Here is a 24,252-nt window from a genome sequence, read left to right on the forward strand (position 1 = left end):
GAATTCTTGCCTGGAACAGAATTCTTCCATGGACAGAGAAGCCTGGTGGACTACAGTCCATGGGGCCACAAAGAGTTGGACATGACTGAGCAACTGAGCACTGCAGCAAACATAAAGCAAAAACAGGCAGTATTCTGTAATAGTGAGGGATTTAATATCACATGTACATCTATGGACAGATTATCCAGACAGAAAGCCAACACAGAAACACTGGTGTAAGTGATATATTAGGTCCAATAGATATGAAAAGAACATTCCATCCAAAAGCCACAGAATTCATATGAATTGCACTTGAAACATTCTCCAGGCAAAATTACATGAGACACTACAAAATAATTCTTGGTCAGTTTGAGAAGATTGAAATAATAACAAGCATCTTTTCAGACTACAGTGCTGTGACACCAGAAACCAAAAAGAAGAAAAAAAAACTTTAAAAGACACAAGTATATGTGGAGGTAAACAGTATTCTACTAAACAATGAATGGGTCCATGAAAAAATAAAAAAGGAAATAAAAATACTTGAAGATAAATGAAAATGAAAACACAGTGGCCCAAAATCTTTGGGAAGCAGCAAAAGTTCTAAAATGAAAATTTATAGAGATACGAGCCTACATTAGAAAACAAGAAAAATCTCAAAAAACCCCACCAAACTCTAACCTTAAAAGAACTAGAAAAAGAAAGCAAAACAACAACAAAAAAACCAACAAAAGTTAGTAGGAGGAAATGAATCATATAATTCAGAGCAAAAGTAAATGAAGACTAAGAATACAATAGAAAAGATCAATGAAGCTAAAAGCTGTTTTTTTGAAAAAAATAAACAATATTGTTAAACTTTTAGACAGACTGATCAAGAAAAATGAGTGAGATGTACAAATCAAAAAAATAAGAATTGAAAAAAGAGAGGTTACAACTAACACTACAGAAGTACAAAGGATAAGGAATTGCTAAGAACAATTATATGCCAATAAAATGATCAACAGAGAAGAAATGGACACATTCTGAGAACTGCACAATATCACAAGACTGAATCAGCAATAGGAACAGAACAATTACCAGCAATCACACTGAAATTAGTGATAAAAAATCCCAACTATCAAAAACTCCAAGACCAGGTAACTTCACAAGTGAATTCTACCAAATATTTATCAAAGAGTTAATGCCAATATTTCTCTAACTATTCCAAAAACTGTATAGGAACAAATGCTTCATAACTCATACTACAGGGTCAGCATTTCTCTGATACCAAACCAAAGATATAAAAACTAAAGGAAGTTGCAGGCCAGTATCACTGAGAAACATAAATGTAAAAATTTTCAAGAAAATATTAGCAAGCCAAATTCAAATATACTTTAAAAAGGATAATATACCTTGATCAAATGGATTCATACCAGAAATGCAAGGATAGTTCCATAAGCAAAAATCAATCAATGTAATACAAGACATTAACAAGTTGAAGAAGAAAACAAATACAATCATCTCAATAAATATGAAATGTTTTTGACAAAATTCAACATCCATTTGTGATAAAAAAAAATAAAGTCAGTACAAACAGAATATGCCTCAAGATTATATAGAACATTGCAATAAGCCCAGAGCTATCACCATACTCAAAATTGAAAAGCTGAAAGCATTTCCTATAAAACCAGGATCTAGACACCGATGCCTATCTTGCCACATTTCTTCAACAGAGCATTGGAAGTCCTAGCCACAGCAGAAGTAGATGTTTTTCTGGAACTCTCTTGACTTTTTGATGAAAAAGTTGGCTTAAAACTCAACATTTAGAAAATGAAGATCATGGCATCTGGTCCCATCACTTCATAGCAAATAGATGGGGAAACATGGAAACAGTTATTTTCTTGGGCTCTAAAATCACTTCAGATGGTTACTGCAGCCATGAAATTAAAAGACACTTGCTCCTTGGAAGAAAAGCTATGACCAACCTAGACAGCATATTAAAAAGCAGAGACATTACTTTGCCAATAAATGTCCCTCTAATCAAAGCTATGGTTTTTCCAGTAATCATGTATGGATGTGAGAACTGAACTATAAAGAAAGCACTCATGAGTGCCAAAGAATTTAGGCTTTTGAACAGTGGTGTTGGAGAAGACTTTTGAGAGTCCCTTGCACTGCAAGGAGATCCAACCAGTCCATCCTAGGGGAAATCAGTCCTGAATATTCATCGGAAGGACTGATGCTGAAGCTGGAACTCCAATACCTCAGCCACCTGATGTGAAGAACTGACTCACTGGAAAAGACTCTGATGCTGGGAAAGACTGAAGGCAGGAGAAGAAGGGGACGACAGGGGATGAGGTAGTTGGATGGCATCTCCGACTCGATGGACATGAGTTTGAGCAAGCTCCGAGAGTTTGTGATGGACAGGGAAACATGGCGTGCTGCAGTCCATGGGCTTGCAAAAAGTCAGACATGACTGAGTGGCTGAACTGCACTGAATTGAGTCACAGTGGTCAGACAAGAAAAAGAAATAACCCAAATTGGAGAGGAGAAATATAAGTGTCACTGTTTGCAGGCAGTGTAAGTTCAGTTCACTTCAGTCACTCAGTCATGTCCGACTCTGTGCCACCCCATGAATTGAAGCACGCCAGGCCTCCCTGTCCATCACCTACTCCCGGAGTTCACTCAGACTCACGTCCATCGAGTCAGTGATGCCATCCAGCCATCTCATCCTCGGTCATCCCCTTCTTCTCCTGCCCCCAATCCCTCCCAGCATCAGAGTCTTTTCCAATGAGTCAACCCTTCCCATGAGGTGGCCAAAGTACTGGAGCTTCAGCTTTAGCATCATTCCTTCCAAAGAAATCCCAGGGCTGATCTCCTTCAGAATGGACTGGTTGGATCTCCTTGCAATCCAAGGGACTCTTAAGAGTCTTCTCCAACACCACAGTTCAAAAGCATCAATTCTTCAGCGCTCAGCCTTCTACACAGTCCAACTCTCACATCCATACATGACCACAGGAAAAACCATAGGCTTGACTAGACGGACCTTAGTCGGCAAAGTAATGTCTCTGCTTTTGAATATACTATCTAGGTTGGTCATAACTTTTCTTCCAAGGAGTAAGCGTCTTTTAATTTCATGGCTGCAGTCACCATCTGCAGTGATTTTGGAGCCCAGAAAAATAAAGTCTGACACTGTTTCCACTGTTTCCCCATCTATTTCCCATGAAGTGATGGGACCAGATGCCATGATCTTCGATTTCTGAATGTTGAGCCTTAAGCCAACTTTTTCACTGTCCTCTTTCACTTTCATCAAGAGGCTTTTTAGTTCCTCTTCACTTCTGCCATAAGGGTGGTGTCATCTGCATATCTGAGGTTATTGATATTTCTCCCGGCAATCTTGATTCCAGCTTGTGTTTCTTCCAGTCCACCATTTCTCATGATGTACTCTGCATATAAGTTAAATAAGCAGGGTGACAATAAACAGCCTTGACGTCCTCCTTTTCTTATTTGGAACAAGTCTGTTGTGCCATGTCCAGTTCTAACTGTTGCTTCCTGGCCTGCATACAGATTTCTCAAGAGGCAGGTCAGGTGGTCTGGTATTCCCATCTCTCTCAGAATTTTCCACAGTTTATTGTGATCCACACAGTCAAAGGCTTTGGCATAGTCAATAAAGCAGAAATGGATGTTTTTCTGGAACTCTCTTGCTTTTTCGATGGTACAGCAGATGTTTGCAATTTGATCTCTGGTTCCTCTGCCTTTTCTAAAACCAGCTTGAACATCAGGGAGTTCACGGTTCACGTATTGCTCAAGCCTGGCTTGGAGAATTTTGAGCATTACTTTACTAGCATGTGAGATGAGTGCAATTGTGCGGTAGTTTTAGCATTCTTTGGCATTGCCTTTCTTTGGGATTGGAATGAAAACTGACCTTTTCCAGTCCTGTGGCCACTGCTGAGTTTTCCAAATTTGCTGGCATATTGAGTGCAGCACTTTCACAGCATCATCTTTCAGGATTTGAAACAGCTCAACTGGAATTCCAATACCTCCACTAGCTTTGTTCATAGTGATGCTTTCTAAGGCCCACTTGACTTCGCATTCCAAGATCTCTGGCTCTAGATTAGTGATCACATCATCATGATTATCTGGGTTGTGAAGATCTTTTTTTGTACAGTTCTTCTGTGTATTCTTGCCACCTCTTCTTAATATCTTCTGCTTCTGTTAGGTCCAGACCATTTCTGTCCTTTATCGAGCCCATCTTTGCCAGACATGTTCCCTTGGTATCTGGAATTTTCTTGAAGAGATCTCTAGTCTTTCCCATTCTGTTCTTTTCCTCTATTTCTTTGCATTGATCGCTGAAGAAGGCTTTCTTTTCTCTTCTTGCTATTCTTTGGAACTCTGCATTCAGATGCTTATATCTTTCCTTTTCTCCTTTGCTTTTTGCCTCTCTTCTTTTCACAGCTATTTGTAAGGCCTCCCCAGACAGCCATTTTGCTTTTTTCATTTCTTTTCCATGGGGATTGTCTTGATCCCTGTCTCCTGTACAATGTCATGAACCTCATTCCATAGTTCATCAGGCACTCTATCTATCAGATCTAGGCCCTTAAATCTATTTCTCACTTCCACTGTATAATCGTAAGGGATTTGATTTAGGTCATACCTGAATGGTCTAGTGGTTTTCCCTACTTTCCTCAATTTAAGTCTGAATTTGGTAATAAGGAGTTCATGATCTGAGCCACAGTCAGCTCCTGGTCTTGTTTTTGTTGACTGTATAGAGCTTCTCCATCTTTGGCTGCAAAGAATATAATCAATCTGATTTCAGTGTTGACCATCTGGTGATGTCCATGTGTAGAGTCTTCTCTGGTGTTATTAGAAGAGGGTGTTTGCTATGACCAGTGCACTTTCTTGACAAAACTCTATTAGTCTTTGCCCTGCTTCATTCCGCATTCCGAGGCCAAATTTGCCTGTTACTCCAGGTGTTTCTTGACTTCCTACTTTTGCATTCCAGTCCCCTATAATGAAAAGGACATCTTTTTGGGGTGTTAGTTCTAAAAGGTTTTGTAGGTCTTCATAAAACTGTTCAACTTCAGTTTCTTCAGTGTTACTGGTTGGGGCATAGACTTGGATAACTGTGATATTGAATGGTTTGCCTTGGAGATGAACAGAGATCATTCTGTCGTTTTTGAGATTGCATCCAAGTACTGCATTTCAGACTCTTTTGTTGACCATGATGGCGACTCCATTTCTTCTGAGGGATTCCTGCCCACAGTAGTAGATATAATGGTCATCTGAGTTAAATTCACCCATTCCAGTCCATTTTAGTTCGCTGATTCCTAGAATGTCGATGTTCACCCTGGCCATCTCTTGTTTGACCACTTCCAATGTGCCTTGATTCATGGACCTGACATTCCAGGTTCCTATGCAATATTGCTCTTTACAGCATTGGACCTTGCTTCTATCACCAGTCACATCCACAGCTGGGTATTGTTTTTGTTTTGGCTCCATCCCTTCATTCTTTCTGGAGTTATTTCTCCATGAACAGCATGAACAGTATGCAGGTGATATGATACTATAAAAAAAATCCTCTTAAACCCTACAAATGTATAAAAACTCATCAGTGACTTCAGTAAAATTACAGGATACAAAATTAATATATAGAAATCTGTCATGTATTTACTGAATATATATTAAAGCAAAATAGCAGAATAAGAAATTTTTAAAATATCATATATAATTACATCAAAAGAATTAAAATACCTTGGAATAAGTTTAACTAAAGTGATAAAAAAAAATCCGTACTTGGAAAATTAAAAGACATTGATGAAAGTACTTGAAGATAACACATACATATGAAACAATATACTGTGCTCATGGATTAGAATAACTAATATTGTTAAAATGAGAATACTATTCAAGGCAATCTAGAGATTCAATGCAGCCCTAATCAAAATAACAATGATATTTTCCAGAGAACTAAAACAAATAATTTTAAAATGTAAATGGAAACAAAAAATATCCCATAGACCAAAAAATTCTTGAGAAAGAACATCGCTGGAAGAATCAGGCTCCTTGACTTCAGACTGTATTACAAAGCTATAGTAATAGAAAACAGTGTGGTACTGGTACAAAATCAGACATTTAATCAACAGAACAGAATGGAGAGTCCAGAAATAAATCTATGTACTTATGGTCAATTAATCTACAATAAAAAGGGCAAGAATCCACAATGAAGAAAAGACAGGTTTTTTTTTAAAACTGTGCTCAGAGAACTAGAAAACTACATGTAAAAGAATAACATTAGAACATTTTCTCATACTATATGCAAAAATAAACTGACAATGAGTTAAAGTTCTAAATATAAGACCAGACACCATAAAACTCCCAGCAGAGAAAATAGGCAGAAAACTCTTGGACATAAATCACAGCCTTTTTGTTTGGATCTATCGCCTATGGCATAAAAAACAAAAGCAAAAATAAACAAATGTGACCTAATTTAACTTAAAAGCTTTTGCATAGCAAAATAAACCATCAACAAAATGAAAAGGCAATCTACTGAATGAAAATTAATTGTAAATGACATGACCAATAAGGAGTTAATCTATCATATTTAAGCAGCTCATACAAGTCAAACATGCAAACACATGACCCAATTAAAAAATGATAGAACAAATGAATAGACATTTTCCCAAAGAAGGCATATAGATAACCAACAGGCACATGGAAAGATGCATGATATCAGTAATCACCAAATCAAAATCAGCAAATCAAAACCAAAATGAATTATCTTCTCCCCCTTCTCAGAATGACTATCATCAAAAACCAAAAATAACAAATGTTGGGGAGGATATGACAGAAAAGGAACACTTGTATGCTATTGATGGTAATGTAAATTGGTGCAATCACTATAGTAAGCCTGATAGTTTCCTCAAAAAAACTGAAAAAAATAAACTACCATGTGATTCACCAATTCCACTTCTGTGTATGTATCTGAATTTTAAAAATTACCTAATTCAGAACATGCATACCCCAATGTTCATAGCACCATTATTTATAATAGTCAAAATATGGAAGCACCCCAAGTGCAGATGAATGTATAAAGAAGATATATATATATATACATACATACACACACACACACACACACATATACAGTAGCATAGTACTCAGCTATACAAAAGAATGAAATCTTGCCATTTGCAACAATATGGATGGACTGACAGTACTGTACTAAGTGAAATGTCAGACAAAGCCAAATAGTGCATGATTTTACTTGTATGTGGCATCTAAAACCCAAAATAAATGAACAAAGATAACTAAACAGAAACAGATACAGAGAACAAATAGGTGGTTGCCAGAGAGCATGGGTGGTGGGGAGAGAAATAGGCAGATTAAGAAGTACGAAATTTCAATTAATAGTAATAGGTATGAAATGTACAATATGGGGAATATAGTAAATATAGTTTCTTTGTATGTTGAGAAACTATAACTAGACATCATGGTGATCATTTTGTATAGTTAGAAATATCAGATTAATACATGGTAACCAGGAGAGATAACTTAGTGTTGTAGGTCAATTATACTTCAGAAGAAAGAAAGAAAAAATTCAGAGATGGCAGCGGCTATGGCTGGAAGAGCCAGGCTGGGACCCATGGCGGAGGTGGAGGCTTGTATTGGGAGGGTGGTGGGGAGTGAAGGGGGAGAAAGATGGTGACGTCTGGAGTGAATGGGCCGGTTTGGCCACAGACTCAGCTTCCAATCCACTTAAATTTAGTGAGAAGATCACGCTGCAGAAGTGGTATCAGGGCGAGGAGACAGTGGCCTTCAAGGAGGATGATGGACATCAGCTCCACCCAGTTACAGGCCCAAAAACTGCGGCTAGCATACACAAGGAGCTCCCACTATGGTGGCTCTCTGCCCAACATGAAGCAGATTGGCTGTGGCCTGGCTGAGTTCCAGGGTCCCTTCCACTCCCCTCTGGATTCATCTCAGAGCACTCGGCACCACGGGCTGGGGGAACAGGTGCAGGGAGACCCCGAAGAATGGTGTCCCGACTTCACTGCTATCCTCACCACACTGACAGCTCTCCCTATTGTCCTGACTATTTATCTCCTTCTCCAGAGTTCAGTTAGTGGAGGACAATTCTCTGGGGCAATTTCCCTGCAGAGAAGGGGCAGTTGTTTCGACTACCATCTGCACTTAAGAGAACAAGCTCTGACTCTGTCCTTCACGCAAGCATGATGTACCCCAGCCCTCTGGACACTTATCCAGGCCCTGCAGCCACCAGGGTCCTGCCGATCAGCCGTGAAGGTTTTCTGGATGGCGAGATGGACTCCAAAGTCCCTTCTATTGAGGAGAACTTGCTAAATGGTAAGCACTTGCTGAAACCATGGGATGTGAAGAAGCTGTCCTCATCCTCCTCCCGACTTCAGTCCTGTGAAGTCTCTGGAGTTAACATCTCCCTGTCTCCTGACCAGCCTGCTACTGTGCCTGTCCTCCTAACTGCCATGAACACAGGCGGCTCCCTACCTGACCTCACCACCCTGCACTTTGCTCCACCACTGCCCACCTCATGGACCCAGAGGAGACAGCCTGTCTCAGCCTGAGTGGGGGCAACAGTCCCTCCAGTTTGGCCCACACCATGACCCATCTGGGCATCAGTGGGGGTCTGGGCTATGGTGTGCCAGGACATCATTCACCTCTCAGCCACCCATCCTTGCCATCCTCCCTAAGCAATCCCAACCTCCAGACTTCCCTGAGCAGTCCTCAGCTCCAGCTCCAGGGCTCCCACAGTCACCCCTCATGACTGCTTGCTGCCTCCTTGGCCCACCAGGCACTGCCCACCACCTCCCTGGGTCACCCCTCACTCAGTGCCCTGGCCCTCTCCTCCTCCTCTTCCACTTCATCTCTGGTTCTGCCCTCCCCACCAACCCCCCACCTCTACCTCTGCCTTACTCAGCTTCTGCCCCTAGGGCCTTCCCCCGCCACCACTATGTGCCCCTCAGTCCCCATAGTTTGCTGGCCCAGCCAATGCCAGAAGGTCCCAACAGCAACTGCCCAAACAGTTTTTGCCAGCAATGTCACCCACTTTGTTTTCCATCACTCAAGGAGTCCCCCTGGATGACAGTAAGCTGCCCACCAACCAGTGGCTGCCTCCATATCCACTACAGTCCCCAAGGTTTCATTCTGCCCATCCAGTCACCCACCCCAAAGCCTCTGCAGCAGCCAGAGCTGCCCTCTCATGCCTGCTCAGTGCAGCTCTCAGGGTGTCAGCCCCTGGGCAGGCAGCTACAGTAAAGGACACTGTACCCAGCCAGCCCCAGTGAGCATGGACAACAGTCTTACCACCGATCGATGAGTGACTTCAGCCTCGGGAACCTGGGGCAGTTCAGCATGGAGAACCCGTTGACCAGCTGGTGCTGGTTTCCCCTGGCTTTTCCAAAGGGCCTGGATTCTTAGGGGGTGAGGGGACAGTGAGTGGGCCCCAGGACCCTCATGCCCTCAACCACCAGAATGTAACCCACTGTTCTCATTACGGCTCCGGGCCTAACCTCATCCTCACAGGAGACGGCTCCCCAGGCTTCTACAAGGAGACGGCAGCAGCCCTGGCCTGCATGCTGGGCTTGGAGGTGTCAGCAGCTGGGCTGGGGCTGGGGCTGGAGGACGAGCTGCACATGGAGCCACTGGGCCTGGAGGGGCTCAGCATGCTGAGCAAGCCCTGCACTTGCTGCCTGACCCGGCTGTGGAGGACTTGTTCCTCAGTGACCGGTGCAGTGAGGCCAGCTCAGCGCCATCCCTCTTCTCGGCCCTGTCCCTCATCACGGTCCCTTTCCTCTGTTCCCCCTAGCCAGTAGAGATGTCACTCTCTGCCCCCAGATCCTCTTTCTGACATGAATAAAGCATCCCAAGAACAAGAAAAGGCAAGGGTTTTTTTCCCAGGTGGCCCCTGAATTCTGCCCAAGGCGGGGGGCTGGGGGAGCTCAAAGGAGGGCCTAAAGCACTTGTAACTTTGAACCATGTGTCTGGAGGTCACAGCCTGTTGGAAAGTGGCGGGTAGAGGGGAGCCTTGGAGGCAGGGCTTGTCCGGATGCTTAGGGGTCGGCAGAGTGCCAGCCCCTCCTCACCACTCTTCCCCTTACAATGGAGAAGAGAGCCAGAGTAGATATTATTTTTTATTAAATGTATGTTAATAGAAAATCCTATTTAAAAAACTCATGGAAAAAGAGATTAACTTTTAGGTTACCAGAAATGAGGATTAGGAAAGGGGGAATTAGGTGAAGATAGTCAAAATATACCAACTTCCATTTATAAGGTAATACCAGGATTGTAATGTACAACATGATAGATATAATTAACACTGCTTTATTTATGAAAATTGTAAAGAGTAAATCCTAAGAGTTCTCATCACAAGAAAAACTTTTTTCTATTTTTTTTTTTTTACAATTTTGTGTCTATATGTGAGAATAGATATTCACCAAACTTATTGTGCTAATCATTTCATGATGTATGTAAGTCAAATCATTATGCTGTATACATTAAATTTATCCAGTTCTCTTTGTCAATTACATCTTGATAGAATTGGAAGAATAAAATAGTATCACCTTTGTTAGAAGTTATTCTTAGCAAAACTAAGGTAGTAACTCATTATGGGTATACAGATAAAAATATACAAATAAAATTGTTTTTATGACAGTTTAAAAATAAAGTAAAATAAAAATAAAATAGATTCCTAAGAAATCTTTAGTTTTAACACCAGGTCTTTAGTAATTATTTCTCTTTTAAAAGATGTATATTTGGAAATCATCTGTTAGTTAGTAGCTACTCCTGTGGTGATTTAGATCATTAAAAACTTGTTCAGCATTACTTTTTCCTGTTTTGCAAACTCTCATAAAGAGACTGAACTACAGGTGATTTGAGACAATTAAATGCTAAATATCTTTTTATCTCCATAGAAAGAGATGTTTTTAACACCAAAGATAGTAAAACACAGCCATTGCCGGATAACAGGTAAAACATTTTGCATCTGATTTCTCAGAGCACCTATTTTAAAGTGCATTTAAATGAAAATGGAAACATACTCATCAAAGTAGCACAATGCCAATTTTCAAGAGGATTTTAGAAATGCAGTTCTTTCATAAGATTGTAAAAGGCAAATGAGAATTGTCATTTTAGATTAATATAAGAGAACAAAGAAAGGAAATTGACTAAAATGACTTCCATCTTTAAAATTAAGCAGGATGTGAAAATATTTAAACAGAGTAAGTGCTGAAAGTAAATCAGCTATTTTTAATGTCCTCTGTTTTGTCAGTCAGTCGTGTCCAATTCTTTGTTACCCCATGGACTGCAGCATGCCAAGCTTCTCTGTCCTTCACCATCTCCCAGAGCTTGCTGAAATTCATGTCCATTAGTCAGTGATGCCATCCAACCATCTCATCCTCTGTCATCCCCTTTTCCTCCTGCCTTCAATCTTTCCCAGCATCAGGGCCTTTTTCAATGAATCAGCTCTTCACATCAGGTGACTAAAGTATTGGAGCTTCAGCATCAATCCTTCCAGAGCATTCAGGACTGATTCCCTTTAGGATGGACTAGTTGGATCTCCTTGCTGTCCAAGGGACTCTGGAGAGTCTTCTCCAACACCACAGATCAAAAACATCAGTTCTTTGAGGCTCAGTCTTCTTGATGGTCCAACTCTCATTTCCGTACATGACTACTGGAAGAACCATAGCTTTGACTAGACGAACCTTTGTTGGCAAAGTAATGCCTCTGCTTTCTAAAAGGCTCTCTAGTTTTATCATAGCTTTTCTTCCAAGTAGCAAGTGTCCTCTGTTTGGATTTACCAGATTTTTAATGTTAAACCAGACATTTTGATTTAATTTAGATTTATCATTTTTTTTATGCTATCTTATGTGTAAATAATGCTCAAAATTCTCCAAGCCAGGCTTCAGCAATATGTGAACCATGAACTTCCAGATGTTCAAGCTGGTTTTAGAAAAGGCAGAAAAATGAGAGATCAAATTGACAACATCCTCTGGATCATCGAAAAAGCAAGAAAGTTCCAGAAAAATATCTATTTCTGCTTTATTGACTGTGCCAAATCCTTTGACTGTGTGGATCATAATAAACTGTGGAAAACTCTTAAAGAGATGGGACTACCAGACCACCTGACCTGCCTCTTGAGGAACCTATATGTTGGTCAGGAAGCAACAGTTAGAAGTGGATATGGAACATCAGACTGGTTCCAAATAGGAAAAGGAGTACGTCAAGGCTGTATATTGCTTATTTAACTTATATGCAGAGTACCTCATGAGAAACACTGGGCTGGAAGAAGCACAAGCTGGAATCAAGACTGCTGGGAGAAATATCAATAAGCTCTGATATGCAGATGATACCACCCTTATGGCAGAAAATGAAGAGGAACTAAAAAACCTCTTGATGAAAGTGAAAGAGGAGAGTGAAAAAATTGGCTTAAAGCTCAACATTCAGAACCATCAATTCATGGGAAATAGATGTGGAAACAGTGTCAGACTTTATTTTGGGGGGCTCCAAAATCACTGCAGATGGTGATTGCAGCCATTAAAAGATGCTTACTCCTTGGAAGGAAAGTTATGACCAACCTAGATAGCATATTCAAAAGCAGAGACATTACTTTGCCAACAAAGGTCCATCTAGTCAAGGCTATGGTTTTTCCAGTGGTCATATATGGATGTGAGAGTTGGACTGTTAAGAAAGCTGAGTGCCAAAGAATTGATGCTTTTGAACTGTGGTGTTGCAGAAGACTCTTGAGAGTCCGTTGGACTGCAAGGAGATCCAACCAGTCTATTCTAAAGGAGATCAGTCCTGGGTGATCTTTGGAAGGACTGATGCTAAAGCTGAGACTTCAGTACTTTGGCCACCTCATGTGAAGAGTTGACTCGCTGAAAAAACTCTGATGCTGGGAGGGATTGGGGGCAGGAGGAGAAGGGGACGACCGAGGATGAGATGGCTGGATGGTATCACTGACTCGATGGATTTGAGTTTGAGTGAATTCCAGGAGTTGGTGATGGACAGGGAGGCCTGGCATGCTGCGATTCATGGGGTTGCAAAGAGTTGGACATGACTGAGTGACTGAACTGAACTAATACCATCTTTTCTGTGAAAATGCTCAACACAGAGTCATAATTTTCAACATTATTATCAAGTGCTAACAATCATCCGGGATGTATATTAAGATTTTTATCATATAATCTTCAAATCTGTAGATTGCTATCATTCTATGATGAAAAAGTTGGAGCATAGGAAATTCAGCATTCTTGCCCAGTCTCCAGTAGGTACTAAATGACATATGTCGAGTTTCAACTAAGAGCTTTCTCCAAAGCCCATGTTCTTTACTCTGTTTTATATCCATAAAACTGACTCAGGTCATGTCATTGCAGGAGCTAACCTTGCTTGTCTGTTTCCTTTCAAGCTACCCATTCAGTATAGAAATGTGGCAGAATTATAAACAGAAGATTGAAAGAAGGGTTGTGGATATTAGCCCTATCTATTTTCCTTGCTGACCCAGTCCTCTGTCTCTGCTCTACCTTCCACCAGTTGTCCTAGGAAAAAATCATCTAGAACAATTGAGTCTTCAGTGAAGAAACTCATAGCCTTCTTGGCACTTTCTGTTTTTCTTGTACTCAGCCTAACACCTCTCTGCAGACAGCTTTGCTTCAGTAGAGAGACTTGATAAAGATTGGATGTTACAGTAGAGAGTGAGGTTTGTTATTTAAGCTTCCTCTTGAGAGCTGGCATCAAGCAGGTGCTATTCTAGTCAGTGTTGTTGACCTCTACAAAATCTGCTGTTTGGGAGTGATAAAAAGTTAAGGATTATTAAAAATCTCAGAGCTGATTTATTGAATCAAAATTTCCACTGCTATATTAACCTAATGAGGAATGGCTCTAAGTAACACTGTATTATTAAGGTCAGCATCCAAAACAGAATACAGTTTTTCCTGGGTCAAGGAAAGACAAATTTCATTTCACTTTATGTTAACTAAGTATAGAAATTCCATAGTTACAAGTCATATGGCCAAGAAGATTGCTTAACTGTCTGAGGCTTTCTTAACGTTTCGTTTTTATAAATCATAATCAGTAGCACTCATATTGGAGAAGGCGATGGCACCCCACTCCAGTACTCTTGCCTGGAAAATCCCATGGACGGAGGAGCCTGGTAGCCTGCAGTCCATGGTGTCGCTAAGAGTCGGACACGACTGAGTGACTTCACTTTCACTTTTCACTTTCATGCATTGGAGAAGGAAATGGCAACCCACTCCAGTGTTCTTGCCTGGAGAATCCCAGGGATGGGGGAGCCTGGTGGGCTGCCGTCTATAGGGTCGCACAGAGTTAGGCACGACTGAAGCAGCTTAGCAGCAGCAGCAGCAACAACACTCATTTATGAGAAGAAATGATGTGTCTAAATGAATTTCAAAGTTGTTGTTAGAAGGATATTATAAGATACATTGTTTCTTCACTTAATGTAAGTTAACTAATTAAAGCCAGAGCAAAGCTAACCACATTTTTGACTATGAATTCATTCATCTTTACTCATTTATGGGTTAATACATATCTTTGTGTAATATATTCCTATTATTACAATAAAATGTCTATTGCTGCTAATACTAGAAATATAGCAATTAACAAGTTAGATCATAAATATAGCCTTTACAGCAGTTACATTTTGGTTTACATATTAAAGAGGACTTCTTTTCCCATTAAAAATTTAATAGGAAGCAATTTATCATTGACTTAGATCAATTCAATATGTAATTGTATCTGTCCATATAGAAGAATTTATGCCATGGCCTGAGTTACCTTTAAATGTTACAGGGCATATGTGAAAAATAAATAAATACCTTGACCTACCTGTGAGAATGTCCTCAGGATAGAGTACCTTATTAGGCAGTCATAAGTTATATAATTATATTCATATGCATTTCACTGTAATTGGATGGTGTACCAAATTAAATAGATCAGTAATGTTGTTGAATATATTTCAGTACTTTCAGAACATGAAAGTACAGAAAGACATTCTGGTTGTGCTTTTGGCCGATTAGTGTTATACATAATTATAATTATAATGTATCACATAAATTCCACCTGGTATTTTACAACAGGACAGTCACATGAAAGTGCTTATCAAGACTATTACATTTCTTTAAAAACCAGAAACTTTCAAAGATGTAACAATTTATTATTAAACATAAATATTTTAAAGAGAAAAGATACTCAGAAAGAAATGCCCAACTCTTATCCAAAGTTTTCAAGTTATTTTCCCTAGATTTACATTATTTAAAGAAAGTCTCAGTTACTCAGTTGTGTCCAGCTCTTTGCGACACCATGGACTATGGCCTGCCAGGCTTCTCTGTCCTGGAATTTTCCAGGCAAGAATACTGGATTAGATTGCCATTCCCTTCTCTAGGGGATCTTCCTGACCCAGGGATTGAACCCAGGTCTCCTGCATTGCAGGCAAATTCTTTACTGTCTGAGCCACCAGGGAAGCCCTCTTTAACATTTAGCATAATTTTAGTGTTTTTATATAAGTAATACAAAATAAAACTGAAATTATATATATATATTTACTTGAAGAGGATTCTGAGCACTCACTACCATGCTAAACTGGGTGTACAGTGATGTATACACTGAATTTCCTGACCTAGAAAACTTCCAACTTGAACCATCAACCATTTACTGTACTAAATGATTAAATGCAGTAACAGTCAAGCCCAGATGTTGTATTAATTTTCAAAACAGGAAGAACAAATTGACCAAAGCAGAGAGATAAGAGTCATAATACAGAGGTAATATTAAAATTTAGGTAGTGCTGGGGCAGGCGGTAAGACAGAACAAGTGACAAAGGTTAGAGTGGTTGAACTTGACCAGTGCTTGAAAGCTCTCAAATCCAAACTGATTCATAGAGAATCAGTTCACTTCAGTTCAGTTCAGTCACTCAGTCGTGTCTGACTCTTTGCGACCCCATGAATCGCAGCACACCAGGCCTCCCTGTCCATCACCAACTCCCGGAATTCACTCAAACTCATGTCCATCGAGTTAGTGATGCCATCCAGCCATCTCATCCTCTGTCATTCCCTTCTCCTCCCGCCCCCAATCCCTTCCAGCATCAGAGTCTTTTCCAACGAGTCAATTCTTTGCAAGAGGTGGCCAAAGTATTGGAGTTTCAGCTTTAGCCTCAGTCCTTCCAAAGAACACCCAGGACTGATCTCCTTTAGGATGGACTGGTTGGATCTCCTTGCAGTCCAAGGGACTCTCAAGAGTCTTCCCCAACACCACAGTTAAGCATCAATTCTTCGGTGCTCAGCTTTCTTCACAGTCCAACTCTCACCTCCATACATGACCACTGGCAAAACCATAGCCTTGACTATACGGACCTTTGGTGGCAAAGTAATGTCTCTGCTTTTGAATATGCTATCTAGGTTGGTCACAACTTTCCTTCCAAGGAGAAAGCGTCTTTCAATTTCATGGCTGCAATCAGCATCTGCAGTAATTTTGAAGCCCCAAACAATAAAGTCTGACACTGTTTCCACTGTCTCCCCATCTATTTCCCATGAAGTGATGGGACCAGATGCCATGATCTTCGTTTTCTGAATGTTGTGCTTTAAGCCAACTTTTTCACTCTCCTCTTTCACTTTAATCAAGATGCTTTTTAGTTCCTCTTCACTTTCTGCCATAAAGGTGGTGTCATCTGCATATCTGAGTTTATTGATATTTCTCCCAGCAATCTTGATTCCAGCTTGTGCTTCTTCCAGACCAGCGTTTCTCATGATGTACTCTGTGCAAAAGTTAAATAAGCAGGGTGACAATATACAGCCTTGAAGTACACCTTTTCCTATTTGGAAGCACTCTGTTGTTTCATGTGAGTTCTAACTGTTGCTTCCTGACCTGCATATAGGTTTCTCAATAGGCAGGTCAGGTAGTCTAATATTCCCATCTATTTCAGAATTTTCCACACTTTATTGTGATCCACACAGTCAAAGGCTTTGGCATAGTCAATAAAGCAGAAATAGATGTTTTCTGGAACTCTCTTGCTTTTTTGATTATCCAGCAGATGTTGGCAATTTGATCTCTGGTTCCTCTGCCTTTTCCTGTGCTTGAACATTTGGAAGTTCACAGTTCATGTATTGCTGAAGCCTGGCTTTGAGAATTTTGAACATTACCTTACTAGCATGTGAGATGAGTGCAATTGTGCAGTAGTTTGAGCATTCTTTAGCATTGCCGTTCTTTGGGATTGGAATGAAAACTGACCTTTTCCAGACCTGTGGCCACTGCTGAGTTTTCCAAATTTGCTGGCATATTGAGTGCAGCACTTTCACAGCATCATCTTTCAGGATTTGAAATAGCTCCACTGGAATTCCATCATTTCCTGTAGCTTTGTTTGTAGTGATGCTTTCTAAGGCCCACTTGACTTCACAGTTCAGGATGTCTGGCTCTAGTTGAGTAATGACACCATCGTGATTATCTAGGTCATGAAGCTCTTTTTGGTACAGTTTTTCTGTGTATTCTTGCCACCTCTTTTTAATATGTTCTGCTTCTGTTAGGTCTGTACCATTTCTGTCCTCTGTCGAGCCCATCTTTGCATGAAATGTTCTCTTGGTATCTCTAATTTTCTTGAAGAGATCTCTAGTCTTTCCCATTCTGTTCTTTTCCTCTACTTCTTTTCACTGATCACTGAAGAAGGCTTTCTTATCCCTCCTTTTGTATTCTTTGGAACTCTGCGTTCAGATGATTATATCGTTCCTTTTCTCCTTTGCATTTCACCTCTGTTCTTTTCACAGCTATTTGTAAGGCTTTCCCAGACAGCTATTTTGCTTTTCTGCATTTCTTTTCTATAGGGATGTTCTTGATCCCTGTCTCCTGTACAATGTCAAGAACCTCCGTCCATAGTTCTCCAGGCACTCTGTCTATCAGATCTAGTCCCTTAAATCTATTTCTCACTTCCACTGTATAATTGTAAGGGGTTTGATTTAGGTCATACTTGAATGGTCAATTGTTTTCCCTACTTTCTTAATTTAAGTCTGAATTTGGCAAAAAGGAGTTCATGATCTGAGCCACAGTCAGCTCTCAGTCTTGTTTTTGCTGACTCTATAGAACTTCTCCATCTTTGGCTGCAAAGAATATAATCAATCTGATTTCGGTGTTGACCATCTGGTGATGTCCATGTGTAGAGTCTTCTCTTGTGTTGTTGGAAGAGGGTGTTTGCTCTGACCAGTGCATTCTCTTGGCAAAACTCTATTAGCCTTTGCCCTGCTTCGTTCTGTACTCAAAGGCCAAATTTGCCTGTTACTCCAAGTGTTTCCTGACTTCCTACTTTTGCATTCCTGTGACCTGTAATGAAAAGGACATCTTTTTTGGGTGTTCTTTCTAAAAAGGTCTTGTAAGTCTTCAAAGACCATTCAACTTCAGCTTCTTCAGCAATACTGGTTGGCGCATAGACTTGGATTACCGTGATATTTAATGATTTGCTTTGGAAATGAACAGAGATCATCCTATCGTTTTTGAGATTGCATCCAATTACTGCATTTTGGACTCTTTTGTTGACCATGATGGCTACTCCATTTCTTCTAAGTGATTCTTGCTCACAGTAGTAGATATAATGGTCATCTGAGTTAAATTTACCCATTCCAGTCCATTTTAGTTCACTGATTCCTAGAATGTCAACGTTCACCCTTGCCATCTCCTGTTTGACCACTTCCAATTTGCCTTGGTTAATGGACCTGACATTCCAGGTTCCTATGCAATATTGCTCTTTTACAGCATCAGCCCTTGCTTCTATCACCAGTCACATCCACAAGTGGGTATTGTTTTTGCTTTGGCTCCATCCCTTGATTCTTTCTGGAGTTATTTTTTCACTGATCTCCAGTAGCATATTGGGCCCCTACCGACCTGGGGAGTTCCTCTTTCAGTATCCTATCATTTTGCCTTTTCATACTGTTCATGGGGTTCTCAAGGCAAGAATACTGAAGTGGCTTGCCATTCCTTTCTCCAGTGGACCACATTCTGTCAGACCTCTCCACCGTGATCTGCCTGTCTTGTGTGGCCCCACAGGGCATGGCTTAGTCTCACTGAGTTAGACCAGGCTGTGGTCCATGTGATCAGATCATTGGCTAGTTTTCTGTGATTATGGTGTCAGTGTGTCTGCCCTCTGATGCCCTCTTGCAACACCTACTGTCCTACTTGGCTTTCTCTTAGCTTGGATGTGGGTTATCTCTTCACAGCTGCTCCAGCAAAGTGCAACTGCTGCTCCTTACCTTGGATGAGGGGTATCTCTTCACAGCCACCCCTCCTAACTTTGAACATGGAGTAGCTCCTCTCAGCCCTCCTGCGTCTGTGCAGCCACCGCTCCTTGGACGTGGTGTTACTCCTGTCGGCTGCTGCCCGGAACCTCGGGACTGTGGTAGCTCCTCTCGGCCGCCGCCCTGACCTCAGGCGTGGGGTAGCTCCTCCCAGCTGCTGCCTCTGACCTCGGGTGTGGGGTAGCCCCTCTCGTCGTCTGCCCCCTTACCTCCGATGTGGGGTAGCTCCTCTAGGCCACTCCTGTGCCATCGCAGCCTGGCACTCTCGGTCGCCGCCCCTGATCTTGGGCGAGGGGTAGCTCCTCTCGGCCATGCTTCTGCAGCAGTCCATCACAGCCGGACTATTCATACAGAATAGTAGAATATAATTGGGAATATAATTGGGTCAGTCCCCATTGCACTCTCACCTCCACCACTAGATGTTTGCTGCCAATATTCTACTGTTCTTTGGCATAAAGTATTGCATTTTTAAAATATTTTCATTCATTTTTTAAATTGTGTTACAGAGTTGAGACTTTCTTTCAAGACTCTCTCATATAACACATATTCTCTGAAAATTTTTTGATACATTTGACAGTGTCTGCCTACACAACTTGACTGCAAATAATAAAGCAGTGTGACACCTTCTTTGTTTCAATATCTGTGGATACTTCTCCACTATCATCAAGTATAGATGTTGCTTTGTGGAAGGGTAAAGCCAGCTTTGCCCTGGTCCTGGTGGTGCTAGAGAAGATTTGAAAGTCCCTTGGACTACATGGAGATCAAACCAGTCAATCCTAAAGAAATCAACCCTGAATTTTCATTGGAAGGACTGATGCTGAAACTGAAGCTCCAGTACTCTTTGACCACCTGATGCAAAAAGCCAAGTCATTGGAAAAGACCCTCATGCTGGGAAAGATTAAAGGTGAAAGGAGAAGGGGATGGCAGAGGATGAGATGGTTAGAGAGAGACAGCATCACCAACTCAATGGACATGAATTTGAGCAAACTCAGAGACAGTGGAGCACAGAGGAACCTGGAGGGCTACTGTCCATGGGGTTGCAAAGCGTCAGTTATGACTTGGTGACTGAACAACAACAAAGCCAGCTGTAAAATATTTACCACTTGAAAATGACTTGTTTCTTCTCTTAAAATACTTGAAGAATTTTGTTTTATTCTTTACAATTAAAAAAAAATGTAGTGAGGTTATACATTTCTGGAAGTTGTACTATATTATGTTTTTTCCTGAAAATATATAAATACCCTGTTCATTTGTAATTTCAGTGTTTCCTTTATCCTAGGGATATTTTACTGTATCCTATCTTGAATAATTCTGGTTCATTTGTTCATCTCATTATTGTGTTACATCAGTTGGTCTTTTTAAAAAATCTATTGTCTTCTAATTATATACTTATCTCTTGCTTTACACTTAAATCACTACGCTAGTTTTTCAATTTGAAACTTTATTCTGGCTTTTCTGGTTATGATTTGTTTATTTATCCTGTTTTGACCTTTTAGAGACATTTTATTTTCTTCTGCTCTTAAATTCTCCATTTTTACTTCTTTTCATTGACTCATCAGCTTGTCTTAAGAATTCTTATTTTACTGAATGTAGTTGCTTAAATGCTATAGCATGAAAGATTCTCATGTAGTTGTTCTTCTGTTCCTTGGACTATGTTAAATTTCAAACAAAATTTCTTTATTCATTCTGCTTTGTTTTATTCAATATATCTACATTTTTTCCCTATTGTTCTTGTTTGAGATTTATATTTGTACCTTAGTATATTTTGCTATAGGTGAATTTACTCTAGCAGCCTGTTTCTCCCTTGGTTTCTTGGTAGCTAAAGAACTCCCTCTTCCTCATCTGCTTTGGAAAAAAAAGTCAACCTCCTTATCTCTGGAACCTCTGAATATGTTATCTTAAGTGTTAAAATGTGGAAAGAGCTTTTGCAGATGGGATTAAGTTAAGGATTTTAAAATGAGAAGATTATCATGAATTACCTTTTGGAGTTGATATAATAACAAGGATCCTTCCTTATGAGAGGAGAGTGGGAGAGTAATAGAGTGGAGATGTTAACAGTGGATGCAGAATATAGAGTTATATGTTTTGAAGTTGAAGGAAGGAGACAATAGCGAAGGAATGCAGGCTGCCTCTAAAGCCTAGAAAGTGGCAAAGGAACAGATTCTCCCCTAAAGCCTCCAGATAAAATGAATCCTGCTAACATCTTGATTTTAAGCTATAAAACTCATTTTGGACTACTGACCTCCAATACTTTAAGATAATTTGTATTTTAAGCCACTGAGTTGTGATAGTTTGCTACAACAGCAATAAGAAACTAATACAGTAAGGAATCTTTAGAACAAGTCTTTCTCTTAAATATAGACCTAATCTGACCTATTTTACTTGGGGCACAGATTATTTTTTCTATTTTTCCTTTTTTAAAAATGACTGACTCTTGAGTTAATAATTCTCCTCAGTCACTAGCCTGTTTAAGATTACTTGTAATTATTTTGCTGAATTATACTTTCTTTTTATCTGTGATCAACAGTTCCTTCTTGATGCCCCACTCTACAGGCATATAGCTTAATGGGCTTGATTTCTATTCTTGAAATTCTGAAGACAGAAGTAAGAAAGTATATACCTACCATATTTTTCTTATCCATTCTTAAGTTGGAGACTAAACTAAAATTTAAACTCCCTACTAGTTGAATGCTGTGATTATTATCCTTGTAAAGATTCCTATATGGAATGAGATTACAGTATCATGGGTTGTAGCTTATTTGATTTTATAAGATGTTGACTATTTATTCTCCAACATAAGTACACAGGTCAATACCTTATTTTAGGTCATAAAGTTTGCTTTTTCACCAAGTACTTAGCAATTATTTGTATAGTTTGGTTTATTTTTTTAAATCAATTTGATGTATGTAAAATAAGTATCTAACCTTTGTTTTTCCTTTTTCTGATAGTTAACAAGACTAGGAATTTCTTGGTAAATGTGCCTACCATTCCGTGGTAATGAGAAGGCTGAGCACATGGTAAGTGAGAGAACTCTCAGGGGTATGGTTTACTGGGGGCAAAGAACACAGAAGGGAGGTTTGATTCTGGGCTGATTCTGTTGTAACTGCTGAACTTGGAAGTAAACATTTATTGTCTCTCGGAGAAGAGGCATGTTCAGAGGTGAACAGGAGGTAGAATAGAGCTCATTGTAGAGTTCAAATCCTGTACAGAGCCCAGCCATTTCCAGAAGACATAGACCGAGGCCTGGAACAAGAAGCCTAGAACATGAGACCTTCAGGCTTCAGAAGGACATGATTCATGGGGAGGGCCAGTGGGATGTGAAGACAGGGGCTTCCTCTTTCTCCATACCTCTGAGAAAGTGAAAAAAGAGAAGAGTGGCATGAGACAGTAGCTTTTAAAAATTCATGAGAGTATTCTCAATAGTGGAGGAAATGTCTTAATGTTAGAATTGTGTGGAATTATGAGATATTCTCACATCTACACCTACATTGCAACATACACCTCACATATAACTTATATTTGTACATAAGTTCAGTAGTACATTAATACAATATGTATTAGTAGACATATCTGTGAGACAGGCATGGTTCTAAGCCTAGTACTCTCAGATACTGCTTTATCCTCAGCTTTGGAAAAATTCAGTAATGTGGTTATCACTCTGGACACATAAAGTATTTTCTTCATTTAATCCATGTCATCTATCCTCTAGCTTTGATAGCAGGTGCAAGAAATAAAAATTCAAGTTAATGGTAGAGTTTTTGTTGGATAAAAGGAATCACCCTAGTCAATGGGCTGCCACAGTCTTGACATCTTGTGAATACTAGCTGAGCCCTGGAGTGTAAGGATATAACCCATAGGTCATAGAATCCTGCTGAGATCCTAGTGACTTATATATTATACCATAATGCCTCTGAAGTACTGGTCAGGACAGTGATTTGGTGAGGAGACAGACTTTCAAATGAGTTGTTCTTGAATGTACTAATTTGATTTTTTGTCATTATCAGCTGACTCTCTGGCTACAGAATTTCAGGAAGAAAGTTACCTGATTTGAATCACTCTCCAAAGAGTTGAACCATGAAACAGAAACAAAAAAGGAGATGTGGAAAGAACATACTTCTCTAGGCTTGCAAAGATGTCAAGAGGTATGTGTTAAGCCAATTTACTGAGAATAGGGAACTGCCTTCTGAAGAAAGAAGGGAAACATTTCCTATTTGTGGTGAGGGAGGAAGGGAAAGAAGGAGAGGAAGATGCATATAAGCTGGTCTTTCTGGGACTCCAGGTGGTCTGAGACTAAAGAGAAATGTTAGATGACCAGGTCTTTGTCTCTGCTGCGTTGGACTTGAGCTACCTACACCATCTCACTCTTGAGTTACTGTCACATATGTAGTGATTGATTACTATAATTTTTTTTCAAAAATGTTTTCCCCTTTATTTGACTTCTATCTAAGAGTGAGGGTTAAATAAGTGATGTTCTTATACATTTTCCAATAGTACTTTCTCTTGTTAATGAAGAAGAAAGTGTGACTATAAAGTAGGGGGGGAAATTAGGGGAAACTATTTAAACATTAAATCTGGTTGTGCAAGAATGAGAGAATAAAGTCCTATAGGATTTACTCAGGAATAAAGACAAATTGTTTTCTCAGATTATGAAAATGTAATATGGGGGCATTCCTCTGTGAAATGTAAGGAAATAAAACAGAATCCACACAATACATGTAAAACACCATTAAACCAAATGGTTGCCTTGAAGAGCAAGTTGGACTCTTTCATTAAAAAACAAAAGAGGGAAAGAGAAATTGAAACAGTTCTGGTTACTATGGAGGTTCACAGTAGACAGGTAACTACTATGAGAAATAATCATTGCTCAATGAGAGGAGAAAGACAAATTGGAGCCTACCCTAAAGCTTTGAGCAATAGCTCATACCCATGAAAGGAATTTAATATTTCCAAGGGCATGTTACATCATGAGGAAGGTGTGAAAGCA

General features: G+C 40.0%; 1 pseudogene; it reads left to right on the plus strand.

Annotated features, from left to right (window-relative positions):
• The first annotated feature begins 7,650 nt into the window (after positions 1 to 7,650).
• On the plus strand, positions 7,651 to 9,790 carry LOC120864542 (annotated as a pseudogene).
• Positions 9,791 to 24,252: the final 14,462 nt, after the last annotated feature.

Source organism: Oryx dammah, unplaced genomic scaffold, assembly GCF_014754425.2.
Source record: "Oryx dammah isolate SB20612 unplaced genomic scaffold, SCBI_Odam_1.1 HiC_scaffold_5, whole genome shotgun sequence".
Lineage (NCBI taxonomy): Eukaryota > Metazoa > Chordata > Mammalia > Artiodactyla > Bovidae > Oryx > Oryx dammah.